Below are 16,236 nucleotides of genomic sequence, written 5' to 3'. Positions count from 1 at the left end.
GTTCAGTCTTGGGAGGACCAAGAGCTTCCCCTTCAACTGGTGTTCTTACTAGGCTATTTATTGCTGCCTATGAGGTTGTAGCCCAGGGTCAGTGCATGTATAGTCTTTGGGTAGTGGTTTAGTCCCTGGAAGCTCTGGTTGGTTGGCATTGTTGTTCATATGGGGTCTCGAGCCCCTTCAAGCACTTCCAGTCCTTTCTCTGATTCCTTCAATGGGGGTCCCATTCTCAGTTCAGTGGTTTGCTGCTGGCATTCGCCTCTGTATTTGCTGTATTCTGGCTGTGTCTCTCAGGAGAGATCTACATCCGGTTCCTGTCTGCCTGCACTTCTTTGCTTCATCCATCTTGTCTAATTGGGTGGCTGTATATGTATGGGCCACATGTGGGGCAGGCTCTGAATGGGTGTTCTCTGCCTCTGTTTTAATCTTTGCCTCCCTATTCCCTGTCAAGGGTATTCTTGTTCCCCTTTTAAAGAAGGAGTGAAGCATTTGCATTTTGATCATCCATCTTGAGTTTCATGTGTTCTGTGCATCTAGGGTAATTCAAGCATTTGGGCTAATAGCAACTTATCAATGAGTGCATACCATGGGTGTTTTTCTGTGATTGGGTTACCTCAAACAGGATGATATTTTCCAGTTCCCTCCATTTGCCTATGAATTTCATAAAGTCATTGTTTTGATAGCCATTGTGTAGATGTACCATATTTTCTGTATCCATTCCTCTGTTGAAGGGCATCTGGGTTCTTTCCAGATTCTGGCTATTATAAATAAGGCTGCTATAAACATAGTGGAGCATGTGTCTTTGTTATATGTTGGGGCATCTTTTGGGTATATGCCCAAGAGAGGTATAGCTGGGTCCTTAGGTAGTTCAATGTCCAATTTTTTGAGGAACCTCCAGACTGATTTCCAGAATGGATGTACCAGTCTGCAATCCCACCAACAATGGAGGAGTGTTCCTCTTTCTCCACATCTTTGCCAGCATTTGCTGTCACCTGAGTTTTTGAACTTAGCCATTCTCACTGGTGTGAGGTGAAATCTCAGGGTTGTTTTGATTTTCATTTCCCTTATGACTAAAGATGTTGAACATTTCTTTAGGTGTTTCTAAGCCATTCGGCATTCCTCAGCTGTGAATTCTTTCTTTAGCTCTGAACCCTATTTTTTAATAAGGTTATTTGTCTCCCTGCAGTCTACCTATTTGAGTTCGTTGTATATTTTTGATATAAGCCCTCTATCTGTTGTAGGATTGGTAAAGATCTTCTCCCAATCTGTTGGTTGCCATTTTGTCCTAACCACAGTGTCCTTTGCCTTACAGAAGCTTTGCAGTTTTATGAGATCCCATTTGTTGATTCTTGATCTTAGAGCATCAGCCATTGGTGTTTTGTTCAGGAAATTTTCTCCAGTGCCCATGTGTTCAAGATGCTTCCCCACTTTTTTTCCTATTAGTTTCAGTGTATCTGGTTTGATGTGGACTTAAGCTTTGTACAGCGTGATAAGCATGGATAGATCTGCATTCTTCTACATGTTGACCTCCTGTTGAACCAGCACCATTTTCTGAAAATGCTATCTTTTTTCCATTGGATGGTTGTGGCTACTTTGTCAAAAATCAAGTGACCATAGGTGTGTGGGTTCATTTCTGCGTCTTCAATTCTATTCCACTGGTCTATCTGTCTGTCTCTGTACCAATACCATGAAGTTTTTATCACTATTGCTCTGCAGTACTGCTTGAGTTCATGGATAGTGATTCCCCCTGAAGTCCTTTTATTGTTGAGGATAGTTTTAGCTATCCTGGGTTTTTTGTTTTTCCAGATGAATTTGCAAATTTTTCTGTCTAGCTCTTTGAAGAATTGGATTGGCATTGTGATGGGGATTGCATTGAATCTGTAGGTCACTTTTGGCAGAATGGCCATTTTTACTATATTAATCCTGCCAATCCATGAGCATGGGAGATATTTCCATCTTCTGAGGTCTTCTTCAATTTCTTTCTTCAGAGGCTTGAAGTTCTTATTGTACAGATCTTTTACTTGCTTGGTTAAAGTCACTCCGAGGTACTTTATATTATTTGGGACTATTATGAAGGGTGTTGTTTAGCTTATTTCTTTCTCGGCTTGTTTTTCTTTTGTGTAGAGGAAGTCTACTGATTTATTTGAGTTAATTTTATACCCAGCCACTTTGCTGAAGTTGTTTATCAGCTTTACTAGTTCTCTGGTGGAACTTTTGGGATCACTTAAATATACTATCATATCATCTGCAAATAGTGATATTTTGACTTCTTATTTTCCAATCTGTATCCCCTTGATCTCCTTTTGTTGTCTGATTGCTCTGGCTAGAACTTCAAGAACTATATTGAATAAGTAGGGAGAGGGTGGGCAACCTTTTCTAGTCCCTGATTTTACTGGGATTGCTTCACGTTTCTCTCCATTTAGTTTAATGTTAGCTACTGGTTTGCTGTAAATGGCTTTTACTATGTTTAGGTATGGGCCTTGAATTCCTATTCTTTCCAGGACTTTTATCATGAAGGGGTGTTGAATTTTTGTCTAATGCTTTCTCAGCATCTAATGAAAAAATCATGTGGTTTTGTTCTTTCATTTTGTTTACATAATGGATCACGTTGATGGTTTTCCGTATATTAAACCATCCCTGCATGCCTGGGATGAAGCCTACTTGATCATGATGGATGATTGTTTTGATGTGCTCTTGGATTCAGTTTGCCAGAATTTTATTGAGTATTTTTGCGTCGATATTCATAAGGGAAATTGGTCTGAAGTTCTCTTTCCTTTTTGGGTCTTTGTGTGGTTTAGGTATAAGAGTATTTGTGACTTCATCGTAGGAATTCGGTAGTGCTCCATCTGTTTGAATTTTGTGTAATAGTTTGGATAGTATTGGTTTGAGGTCTTCTATGAAGATCTGATAGAATTCTGCACTACACACCCGTATGGACCTGGGCTCTTTTTGGTGGAGACATTTAATGACTGCTTCTATTTCATTAGGAGTTATGGGGTTCTTCAAATGGTTTATCTGTTCCTGATTTAACTTCGGTACCTGGTATCTGTCTAGAAATTGTCCATTTCTTGCAGTTTTTCAAGTTTTGTTGAATATACGCTTTTGTAGTAGGATCTGATGGTTTTTTGAATTTCCTCTGAATCTGTAGTTATGTCTCCCTTTTCATTTCTGATTTTGTTAATTTGTACACACTCTCTGTGTCCTCTCGTTAGTCTGGCTGAGAGTTTATCTATCTTGTTGATTTTCTCAAAGAACCAACTTTTGGTTCTCTTGATCCTTTCTATGGTCCTTTTTGTTTCTACTTGGGTGATTTCAGCTCTGAGTGTGATTATTTCCTGCCTTCTACTCCTCCTGGATGTATTTGCTTCTTTTTGTTCTAGAGCTTTTAGGTGTGCTGTCAAGCTGCTGACATATGCTCTCTCCTGTTTTTTTCTGCAGGCACTCAGCTATGAGTTTTCCTCTTAGCACAGTTTTCATTGTGTCCCATAAGTTTGGGTATGTTGTACCTTCATTTTCATTAAATTCTAAGAAGTCTTTATTTTCTTTTTTATTTCTTCCTTGACCAGGTTATCATTGAGTAGAGTATTGTTCACCTTCCATGTATATGTGGGAGTTCTTCCCTTATTGTTATTGACGACCAGCTTTAGGCCATGGTGGTCTGATAGGACGCATGAAATTATTTCTATCTTTCTGTATCTGTTGAGGCCTGTTTTTTGACCATGAGGTGCTGAGAAGAATGTCTATCCTTTTGCTTTAGGATAGAAAGTTCTATAAATATCTGTTAAGTCCATTTGGTTCATGACTTCTCAGTCTGTCTATGTCTCTGTTTAATTTCTGTTTCCATGAAATGTCCATTGATGAGAGTGGGGTGTTGAAACCTCCTACTATTATTGATTGAGGTGCAATGTGTGTTTTGAGCTTTAGTAAGGTTTCTTTTATGTGTGTAGTTGCCCTTGTATTTGGAGCATAGATATTTAGGATTGAGAGTTCCTCTTGGTGGATTTTTCCTTTGATGAATATGAAGTGTCCTTCCTTATCTTTTTTGATGACTTTTAGTTGAAAATTGATTTTATTCGATATTAGAATGGCTACCCCAGCTTGCTTCTTCTGACCATTTGCTTGGAAAGTTGTTTTCCAGCCTTTCAGTCTGAGGTAGAGTCTGTCTTTGTCTCTGAGGTGTGTTTCCTGTAGGCAGCAGAATGCAGCGTCCTCATTGCATATCCAGTTTGTTAATCTATGTCTTTTTATTGTGGAGCTGAGACCATTGATGTTGAGAGATATTAAGGAATAGTGATTACTGCTTCCTATTATATTCATATTTGGATGTGAGGTTATGTTTGTGTGCATTTGTTCTCTTTGTTTTGTTGCCAAGATGATTAGTTTCTTGCTTTTTCTAGTGTGTAGCTTGCCTCCTTATCTTGGGCTTTACCCTTTGTATGGCTTGATTTTTAGAAAGATATTGTGTAAATTTTGGTTTTGTCATGGAATATCTTGGTTTCTCCATTTATGTTAATTGAGAGTTTTGCAGGATACAGTAACCTTGGCTGGCATTTTTGTTCTCTTTGGGTCTGTATGACATCTGTCCAGGATCTTCTGGCTTTCATAGTCTCTGGCGAAAAGTCTGGTGTGATTCTGATAGGTCTGCCTTTATATCTTACTTGAACTTTTTCCCTTACTGCTTTTAATAGTCTTTTTTTGTTTTGTGCATTTGGTGTTTTGACTATTATGTGACAGGAGGAGTTTCTTTCATGGCCCAATCCATTTGGAGTTCTGTAGGCTTCTTGTATGTTTATGGGCATCTTTGCCTTTCGGTTAGGGAAGTTTTCTTCTATGAATTTGTTGAAGATATTTACTGGTCTTTGAGCTGGAGTCTTCACTCTCTTCTATTCCTCTTATCATTAGGTTTGATCTTCTCATTGAGTCTCGGATTTCCTGTATGTTTTGGACCAATGACTTTTTCAGTTTTACATTATCTTTGACAGTTTTGTCAATGATTTCTATGGAATCTTCTGCTCCTGAGATTCTCTCTTCTATCTCTTGTATTCTGTTGGTGATGCTTTTATCTACGGCTCCTTGTCTCTTCCTTTGGTTTTCTATATCCAGGGTTGTTTCCCTGTGTTCTTTCTTCATTGCTTCTATTTCCATTTTTAATTCCTTCAACTGTTTGATTGTGTTTTCTTGGAATTCTTTCAGGGATTTTTGCTATTCCTCTCTATAAGCTTCTACTTGTTTATTTCTGTTTTCCTGCATTTCTCTAAGGGAGTTCTTCATGTCTTTCTTGAAGTACTCCAGCATCATGATCAAATATTATTTTAAATCTAGATATTGCTTTTCTGGTGTGTTTGGATGTTGAGTGTTTGCTTTGGTGGGAGAATTGGGTTCCGATGATGCCATGTAGTCTTGGTTTCCGTTGCTTGGGTTCCTGCGCTTTCCTCTCGCCATCAGATTATCTCTGGTGTAACTGTGTTCTGCTACTTCTGACAGTGGCTATACTGTCCTATAGGCCCGTGTGCCAGGAGTTCTGTAGACCTCTTTTCCTGTTTTCTTTCAGCCAGTTATGGGAACAGAGTCTTCTGCTTTCAGGCATGTGGTTTTTCCTGTCTACAAGTCTTCAGCTGTTCCTGTGGGCCTGTGCCCTGGGTTCACCAGGCAGGTCACTTGGAGTAGGAAATTTGGTCTTACCTGTGGTCCGGAGACTCAAGTTTGCTCGTGGGGTGATGCTCATGAGCTCTCCTTGAGGGCATCAACCAGTAGGGCCTGCACTGCCTTTTCCGGGAGCCCCCATGCACCGGGGTCCCAGATGGCGTTAGGTGTTTCCCTCTAGACTAAGAAATGTGAGCAGAGTGTAGTCTCTTCTGGCTTCCCAGGCATGTCTGCCTCTCTGAAGGTTTTGCTCTCCCTCCCACGGGATTTGGTTGCAGAGAGCTGTTGATCCGGTCCTTTCAGGTTCTGGTGGTGTGTGGGGCGCAGGGGATCTGCAGCTCCAGTGCCCCTATCTACTGGTTCCCAGAGGCCGTATACAGTTTCCTCTTGGGCCGATGATGTGGGCAGTGGTGCGCAGTATTGGTGGTCTCTTTTGCTCTGCAGTCTCAGGAGTGCCCACCTGTCTGGGCAGTGAGCTCTCTCTCCCACGGGGTTTGAGATCAGTGAGCTGCGGGCGGGGATCAGCGAGGTTGGGAATCCGGGTAAAAACCGGAAGTGTCTGGCCCCAGAGGAATTTTGCCTCTGTGTGTCCTGAGGCCACCAGTCAGGATGCTTGGAGCAGAAAAGTTGGTCTTACCTGCGGTCCCGTGGCTCAAGTTTGCTCATGGGTGTTGCTTTTGAGCTCTCCATGAGGGCGGCCACCAGGAGGACCTGCGCTGCCTTTTCCGGTAGCCCTCATGCACCAGGGTCCCAGATGGTGTTAGATGTTTTCCTCTGGAGTCAGAAATGTGGGCAGAGTATAGTCTCTTCTGGCTTCCCACGCGTGTCTGCCTCCCTGAACGTTTAGCTCTCCCTCCCACAGAATTTGGGTGCAGAAAACTGTTAATCTGGTCCCTTCAGGTTCTGGCGGTGTCTGGGGCACAGGGCTCTAATATATCTTAAAGTATGGAATTGTAGTTCTTCAAGCATCATTTCCTCACTTCAGGGTTCTTTGTGGTTTCATTTGAAATTGCACATGTTATTTCCTGTGAAAAAGTAGATGTCATTTTCACTGGAATTGCATTGAGACTATAAACAGCTTTTAGTAGGATGCTCATTTTCACCGCACTACTCCTACAGGTCTATGAATATAGAATATCATTTTGTTTCCTAGTGTCTTGCTCTCCCTCTTTCTTCAGAAGCGTAAAGATTTCATTGAATAAATTACTCATTTACTTGGTTATATTTATTCTCATGTATTTTTCCCTTAGGCTATTGTCAATGTGTATGTGTCCATGTCCCCATGTTCTGTATGTTTGTTTTTGGTGTATCAAAAAAGCTATTGATTGTGCAAGATGATTTTGAATGCTGCCACATTGCTGAATTTGGTGATAATTTCTATTCTGGCAGAATCTCTTAATCTCCAATATATAGCATTATGTCACCTACAAATAATGGTAGTTTGACTTTTATTTTTCTTAATTGTGTCTTGTTAATTTCCTTGTATTGCCTCCTTGCTCTAGGTAGTACTTCAAACATTAAGAAGAAATGGGAGTTTTGGATATCTTTGACTAATTTACATCTCCACTTTAGGTTGATGTTGCCTATATGTGTGTGTGTATGTGTTTGTCTGTATTGTTGTGTTTTGGTATATTGACTTTAGCTCTACATTCTTCAAGACCTTTACCATGAAAGTATGATGGATTTTTTTGAAACCTTTTCTGTATCCATTGAAATAATCAGGTGACTTTTGTCTTAAGCCCATTTATGTTGTTTATTTCATCTATTGCCTTGAGAAATATGCTGAACCATCTATACATTTGAAAGATAAAACCAACTTGGTCATAGTTGATGGTCTTCTTTCTGTTTTTCTACATTAAATTTACTGTTGTTTTCTCAATTTTTTTTAGTCTATGTTCATCAGGAATTTTGGCCTAGAGTATGTCTATCTGGTTTTAGTAGTAGAGTGAAACTGGCTTTGTAGATGATTGTAAGTGTTCATTCTGCTTCTTTTCTCTTTTTTAATGTTTTGAGAAGGAATGTTTTAAGAAGAATCTGAAGAATTAAAAATCCAGGAGAATTATGGTGTGATAATTCTGGCCCTGGACATTTTTGATTACTATTTTAATCTCCTCATTGGTTATGGTTCTGTTTAGATTGTTAAGTTCTTGGCTTAAAGTTTGTTCATATGCTACACACATTCACCCACAAGGACAACCCATAAAAAGGAAATTGGGAACACACACACACACACACACACACACACACACACACACACACATATATATTAAAGGAGAAATGTCTAGAGAAAGAATTGCAAAATAAACATGACAAATCATATCTTCAAAATATCTTTGGATTCATTGTGTTGGCCATCTATTGCTGAGCATGAGACTGTGGTTAAGTGTGTTTTGTATACCCAATGGTACTCCATTAGAAAAAACTGATTTTTTGTACCTGTTTATCAACTGGAGATAGCTTCTGGATTAAAGAGTAGGTTTTATGTCTACTTCTCACATCAGAGCTGGGACCTCAACAGACTTAGACATGTAATGCCCTATTCATGTTCCAACCATCTCATTATGAGACCAAAGCCTCCAAAGATGCTGTTGAGTTTGTTTTCTGTTAGCCAACAAGGGTGAGACATGGAGTATACACAAGGACTAGTTTATTCTTCCAGTGAGACTCCCTTAGGAAGAAAACCTTTTTCATTTTCACATGTCTGTCAGTAGGAGACAGCCTCTGGGTTAGGGATGGTAACAGGTGTCTACTGCATCATTATTCTCTAAAACCCCATCAGGTGTAGGCCCTGAGCATGCTGGCTGCATGTTTCTATGCATTCATTTGTGTACAGCCCTGGTCCTGTCTAGAAGTTCTTGAACACTTAGTGTGCTCTATCAATTCTGGCTCTTACCCTCTTTCTGCATCCTCCTTCACAAAATTTTCTATGCTCTGAAGGGAAGGATTCCATGGAAATACCCCTTTTAGGACTAATGTTCAAAGGTCTCTCAGTCTATACACACACTCTGGCCATGGGTCTCTGTATTTATTCCGATTTGCTACAGGAGGAAGCTTCTCTCTTGATGGCTGAGAAGAAATAAATGTTCCTAAAACAAATGTTAGGAGTCATTTCATTGCTATATTCTATTAATATTTTATTTTCTTCAAGATCACCAGACTATCTGACTTCAGGTTCTTAGATGCCCAAGCAGTGTTTCATGCAATCCTATAGTGTGGGTCTTCACTCAAATCAGATATTACTTGGTTAGTCCCACAAGCTTTGTAACATTGTTGTAGCAGCATATCTTGGAAGTAGGTCACAATTGTATATGTAAAGTTTGTAGCTGGGTTGATATTTAGTTTCTCCTCTAATAACATGCAGAATACCTTCTAGTCCCATTAGAAAGTGTCCATAGAGGTGAAAGCTCTAGGTAGTCACCAGATTGACTTCTACATCTTCAGTGAGTTCTGTCGGTGTTGTCTTTATCAATAGAGCGTACTATCAGTTTGTGGAAAGAAACCAATAGCCTTGGCAATAGCTTAGATTATTTAGGGTTTGTGATGGGAACACTTTGGCCAATAATTCAATTAGATACAACTCATCTTCATAATGAAAGTTGTTTTTGGTGACAAGAGTGGCTTTTCTGTATCGTGTTATTGAGGAATTTCATTTGGAACACCTTTATAAGTATATGTTATAAGACACTTCTACTGTATTAGGTTGTCTTATGACCTTTCAAATGTTCCTTAGGCCTAACCATTCCTCCTTATATTTCTTTCTTCACCCCCTCATTCCTCTCCTGTCACTGTTTGATCTTCTCATTCTTGTCTGCCTTCATCCACCCATAACAATTTATTCTATGTCCTCTTCCTAAGGAGATCCATCCCTCCTTCATTCTAATCACTTACTCTCTTCCTAATTCCTGTGATTACATTGACTGTAGCTTGCTGATGAATGAGTTAAGAGACAACATCCACATACCAAATTTGACTTTCTGGGACTGAGTTACCTCACCTGGGATGATGTTTCTCTAGTTCAATCCATTTACATGAAAACTCCATGATTTCATTTTTATTGGGTAGGTAATGTTTTATTTTATAAATGTACCAGATATTTTTTAGCCATCTCTATATGCTAGGTTTTTCCAAGTTCTGTCTATTGTGACTAGAGCAGCAATGAATGTCTTCAAGCAACCGCCTCTGTTGTAGGATGAAGCACATTTTGAGTATATGTCCAAAGGTTGTATTGCTAGATCTTGAAGTACATCCCCAACTTTCTGATTATCTTGCCACACTGAAGATCAGCAATGAATGAGCTTTCTTCTTATTCCACATTTTTGTCAGCATGTCTTGTCATTGTTTTGTTGATATGGGTTATTCTGAATGATATAAGATGAAATCTCAAAGTAGTTTTTACTTACATTTCCCTAATGACTAAGGGTGTCGAACATTTATTTGTTTCTCTTTCATTTGAGTTTCCTTTTCTTCATAATTTTTTGTTGGGTACTTAATTGAGTTAGTTGTTTCTTGAAGCCCAGTTTGTTGTTGTTGTGGGGTTTTTTGTTTTGTTTAATTTTAGTACTTTATATATTTTGTAGAGTAACCTATCAGATATGTGCTTGGTAAAAAAAAACCTTTCCCATTCTGTAGACTGCCACTTTGTCCAATTACAGTGTCCACTGACATTTAAATGCTTCTCAGGTTAGTGAGGTCTCATTTATTAATTGTTGATCTTTAGTGGCTGTGATAGTGTTAGCTATTCCTCTTGGATTTGGTAAAATTCACCAGGAACTCTATCTAATCCTTGGAAGTCTTCTTTGATGGGATGATTATTTATTTATTTATTTATTTATTTATTTATTTATTTATTTATTTAATACTTAATAATAATTCTTTGGTTTCCGGGCAAACATCCCCCTCCCCCTCCCCTTCCTTATGGGTGTTCCCCTCCCAACCCTCCCCCCATTGCCGCCCTCCCCCCAAAAGTCTAGTTCACTGGGGGTTCAGTCTTAGCAGGACCCAGGGCTTCCCCTTCCACTGGTGCTCTTACTAGGATATTCATTGCTACCTATGAGGTCAGAGTCCAGGGTCAGTCCATGTATAGTCTTTAGGTAGTGGCTTAGTCCCTGGAAGCTCTGGTTGCTTGGCATTGTTGTACATATGGGGTCTCGAGCCCCTTCAAGCTCTTCCAGTTCTTTCTCTGATTCCTTCAATGGGGGTTCTATTCTCAGTTCAGTGGTTTGCTGCAGGCATTCGCCTCTGTATTTGCTGTATTCTGGCTGTGTCTCTCAGGAGCAATCTACATCCGGCTCCTATCGGTCTGCACTTCTTTGCTTCATCCATCTTGTCTAATTGGGTGGCTGTATATGTATGGGCCACATGTGGGGCAGGCTCTGAATGGGTGTTCCTTCAGTCTCTGTTTTAATCTTTGCCTCTCTCTTCCCTGCCAAGGGTATTCTTGTTCCCCTTTTAGAGAAGGAGTGAAGCATTCACATTTTGATCATCCGTCTTGAGTTTCATTTGTTCTACGCATCTAGGGTAATTCAAGCATTTGGGTTAATAGCCACTTATCAGTGAGTGCATACCATGTATGTCTTTCTGTGATTGGGTTAGCTCACTCAGGATGATATTTTCCAGTTCCAACCATTTGCCTACGAATTTCATAAAGCCGTTGTTTTTGATAGCTGAGTAATATTCCATTGTGTAGATGTACCACATTTTCTGTATCCATTCCTCAGTTGAAGGGCATCTGGGTTCTTTCCAGCTTCTGGCTATTATAAATAAGGCTGCGATGAACATAGTGGAGCACGTGTCTTTTTTATATGTTGGGGCATCTTGTGGGTATATACCCAAGAGAGGTATAGCTGGATCCTCAGGCAGTTCAATGTCCAATTTTCTGAGGATCCTCCAGACTGATTTCCAGAATGGTTGTACCAGTCTGCAATCCCACCAACAATGGAGGAGTGTTCCTCTTTCTCCGCATCCTCGCCAGCATCTGCTGTCACCTGAGTTTTTGATGTTAGCCATTCTCACTGGTGTGAGGTGAAATCTCAGGGTTGTTTTGATTTGCATTTCCCTTATGACTAAAGATGTTGAACATTTCTTTAGGTGTTTCTCAGCCATTCGGCATTCCTCAGCTGTGAATTCTTTGTTTAGCTCTGAACCCCATTTTTTAATAGGGTTATTTGTTTCCCTTCGGTCTAACTTCTTGAGTTCTTTGTATATTTTGGATATAAGGCCTCTATCTGTTGTAGGATTGGTAAAGATCTTTTCCCAATCTGTTGGTTGCCGATTTGTCCTAACCACAGTGTCCTTTGCCTTACAGAAGCTTTGCAGTTTTATGAGATCCCATTTGTTGATTCTTGATCTTAGAGCATAAGCCATTGGTGTTTTGTTCAGGAAATTTTTTCCAGTGCCCATGTGTTCCAGATGCTTCCCTAGTTTTTCTTCTATTAGTTTGAGTGTATCAGGTTTGATGTGAAGGTCCTTGATCCACTTGGACTTAAGCTTTGTACAGGGTGATAAGCGTGGATCAATCTGCATTTTTCTACATGTTGACCTCCAGTTGAACCAGCACCATTTGCTGAAAATGCTATCTTTTTTCCATTGGATGGTTTTGGCTCCTTTGTCAAAAATCAAGTGACCATAGGTGTGTGGGTTCATTTCTGGGTCTTCAATTCTATTCCATTGGTCTATCTGTCTGTCTCTGTACCAATACCATGCAGTTTTTAATCACTATTGCTCGGTAATACTGCTTGAGTTCAGGGATAGTTATTCCCCCTGATGTCCTTTTATTGTTGAGGATAGTTTTAGCTATCCTGGGTTTTTTGTTATTCCAGATGAATTTGCAAATTGTTCTGTCTAACTCTTTGAAGAATTGGATTGGTATTTTGATGGGGATTGCATTGAATCTGTAGATCGCTTTTGGTAAAATGGCCATTTTTACTATATTAATCCTGCCAATCCATGAGCATGGGAGATCTTTCCATCTTCTGAGGTCTTCTTCAATTTCTTTCTTCAGTGTCTTGAAGTTCTTATTGTACAGATCTTTTACTTGCTTGGTTAAAGTCACTCCGAGGTACTTTATATTATTTGGGTCTATTATGAAGGGTGTCGTTTTCCTAATTTCTTTCTCAGCTTGTTTCTCTTTTGTGTAGAGGAAGGCTACTGATTTATTTGAGTTAATTTTATACCCAGCCACTTTGCTGAAGTTGTTTATCAGCTTTACTAGTTCTCTGGTGGAACTTTTGGGATCACTTAAATAAACTATCATATCATCTGCAAATAGTGATATTTTGACCTCTTCTTTTCCGATCTGTATCCCCTTGATCTCCTTTTGTTGTCTGATTGCTCTGGCTAGAACTTCAAGAACTATATTGAATAAGTAGGGAGAGAGTGGGCAGCCTTGTCTAGTCCCTGATTTTAGTGGGATTGCTTCAAGTTTCTCTCCATTTAGTTTAATGTTAGCAACTGGTTTGCTGTATATGGCTTTTACTATGTTTAGGTATGGGCCTTGAATTCCTATTCTTTCCAGGACTTTTATCATGAAGGAGTGTTGAATTTTGTCAAATGCTTTCTCAGCATCTAATGAAATGATCATGTGGTTTTGTTCTTTCAGTTTGTTTATATAATGGATCACGTTGATGGTTTTCCGTATATTAAACCATCCCTGCATGCCTGGGATGAAGCCTACTTGATCATGGTGGATGATTGTTTTGATGTGCTCTTGGATTCGGTTTGCCAGAATTTTATTGAGTATTTTTGCGTCGATATTCATAAGGGAAATTGGTCTGAAGTTCTCTTTCTTTTTTGGGTCTTTGTGTGGTTTAGGTATAAGAGTAATTGTGGCTTCATGGAAGGAATTCGGGAGTGATCCATCTGTTTCAATTTTGTGGAATAGTTTGGATAATATTGGTATGAGGTCTTCTATGAAGGTTTGATAGAATTCTGCACTAAACCCATCTGGACCTGGGCTCTTTTTGGTTTTGAGACATTTAATGACTGCTTCTATTTCCTTAGGAGTTATGGGGTTGTTTAACTGGTTTATCTGTTCCTGATTTAAGTTCGGTACCTGATATTTGTCTAGGAAATTGTCCATTTCCTGTAGATTTTCAAGTTTTGTTGAATATAGGCTTTTATAGTAAGATCTGATGATTTTTTGAATTTCCTCTGAATCTGTAGTCATGTCTCCCTTTTCATTTCTGATTTTGTTAATTTGAACACACTCTCTGGGTCCTCTCGTTAGTCTGGCTAAGGGTTTATCTATCTTGTTGATTTTCTCAAAGAACCAACTTTTGGTTCTGTTGATTCTTTCTATGGTCCTTTTTGTTTCTACTTGGTTGATTTTAGCTCTGAGTTTGATTATTTCCTGCCTTCTACTCCTCCTGGGTGTATTTGCTTCTTTTTGCTCTAGAGTTTTTAAGTGTGCTGTCAAGCTGCTGACATATGCTCTTTCCTGTTTCTTTCTGCAGGCACCCAGCGCTATGAGTTTTCCTCTTAGCACAGCTTTCATTGTGTCCCATAAGTTTGGGTATGTTGTACCTTCATTTTCATTAAATTCTAAAAAGTTTTTAATTTCTTTCTTTATTTCTTCCTTGACTAGGTTATCATTGAGTAGAGCATTGTTCAATTTCCACGTATATGTGGGCATTCTTCCCTTATTGTTATTGAAGACCAGTTTTAGGCCGTGGTGGTCTGATAGCATGCATGGCATTATTTCTATCTTTCTGTACCTGTTGAGGCCCGTTTTTTGACCAACTATATGGTCAATTCTGGTAGGAGTCCATTCATGGTCCATTAAAGGAAGTCACCAGTGTCATCCTTAACTCTTGGTTTATTTGTTATGATAGCTGTTGGTATGATAGTTAATTTTTTCATTGCTCCTTTTGCTATTGTTGTTGTTGTTGATGAAGGTGATAAGGTCCCTAATTCTGATGATTTCAAAGGTATTGGTGATGGTAAGGTGAAAAACCATACTGTTAAAGAGCCTATGATTGGCTTATTCGTTAATATCAAATGTATAGAATTCAAAAGAAGGAGTCCAAGGAACTATATCCTGCGTGCTTTGGCCCTGATCAATATCTTGGCATTGTTCCATCTCAAGTTCTTTCTTTTTCTTGTAAACTTTCTGTGAGACTTAGTGTATAATTCGTTATGGCCTTACCTTGCCATGTGCTGTTTCTTTGTATCTGAGCAGAATATATAAAGTCCAGTTAGTCACCGTGCTGAATAAATTAATTTTAAAATGATTACTATCCTGGTAAACTGTAAATCAAATATATTGGATTATGTCCTAGACACATTATGATTGTAGATCGTCCAAATTTGTAAGGTTCAGATTTCCCTTCTTACCTGTTTTCCACAGTGTACCACCTGATCCAGGGAACACTTATTGCCTATCTAAAGTTTGAGTATTTATTTTATAAAGAATTATTCTGTGTGTTCCAGAATTATATGGTGGTTGTTCTACCTTTACATGTGATTTAATACCTTAAAAAAGAGGATCTCTTGAATCTTGGTCTCATAATTAACTTACAGAATACATAAAATTTCAAAGGAAAATCTTTAAATTATAATAACTTGGTTATTATAATATTGTAGTTCATTCCATTTTTTATATTACTAGCTGCAGCTGCCTTTCATGCTAGATGAATGTCTCCTTGTATTTCCATAGACTGGGAACACCTCTGGTCTTTAGAGCTTGGAAATTGTGTTCCTTGATCTGGCTCAACTATGACTCAGCAAACATATCTGGCTATCAACACCAGGTTGTGTATATTGTTATGCATAGTTGTGATCTAAGACAAACTTCAGCTAATCCAAGACCTGTGCCTACATCTAGAAGGATGTAGACATGTAGTCCAATGAAATCTATTTGTAGTCTATAAATAAATTGTTTATGAGATCATGTTACAGGTAACACTCAATGTCTTAGTCTAGTTTTAAGTGCTGGATAAACATGGCAGTCTCTAATGGCTGTTTACAAGTCTGCCAAGATACCTTCAGGTTCCTGTTACCAAACCACTTATCAAACCATAGCATATGGTGTATATTTTCCAATATTTGATGTAATCTTAGGACTTCTTCCTTACTAATTATACTAACATTCTCTGCTTTCTTAATTTTCCAGTCTGGGTTCCTTTTAATACTTATTCTCATAGGGTTGTCCTAATTTAACTAGGCTCTCTATTTGTCCTCATTTTCTAGTGGTAAGTGTGAACTTTAAAGTTTACCAAATGTGTGATCTATCATCCTTGCTGATTCATTCTGAATTTGTTCCATTACAGGTTTTAAAATTCTAATCTTAACTGAACATGATGTTAATTTGTTCACTATTTCACTATTTTTATAGTTTTTTTCTGTATTATTTGTGTGGGTGTCTTCCTGGGCTAAATAAATTTTAAAGAATTTGCGAAGTTTTGAGATTTCATCTATGCCTTCCTTGACCAAATATCTTTGTCATTTATATAGTTGGTGGTTTTTCATTTTGTTGGAATGATATACCATTGCAAATGCACCATGAACCAGAGAAAATGTAGATTTTTCCTTTTGCCATCCTTAGCTGTTTGTCTTATACCCGAGAGTGCTGATGTTAATTCAGCGTTTGTGCTGATTTGG

This window comes from Rattus norvegicus, chromosome 12, assembly GCF_021556685.1.
Source record: "Rattus norvegicus strain SHRSP/BbbUtx chromosome 12, alternate assembly SHRSP_T2T, whole genome shotgun sequence".
NCBI lineage: Eukaryota > Metazoa > Chordata > Mammalia > Rodentia > Muridae > Rattus > Rattus norvegicus.
This window is presented reverse-complemented; position numbering follows the sequence as displayed.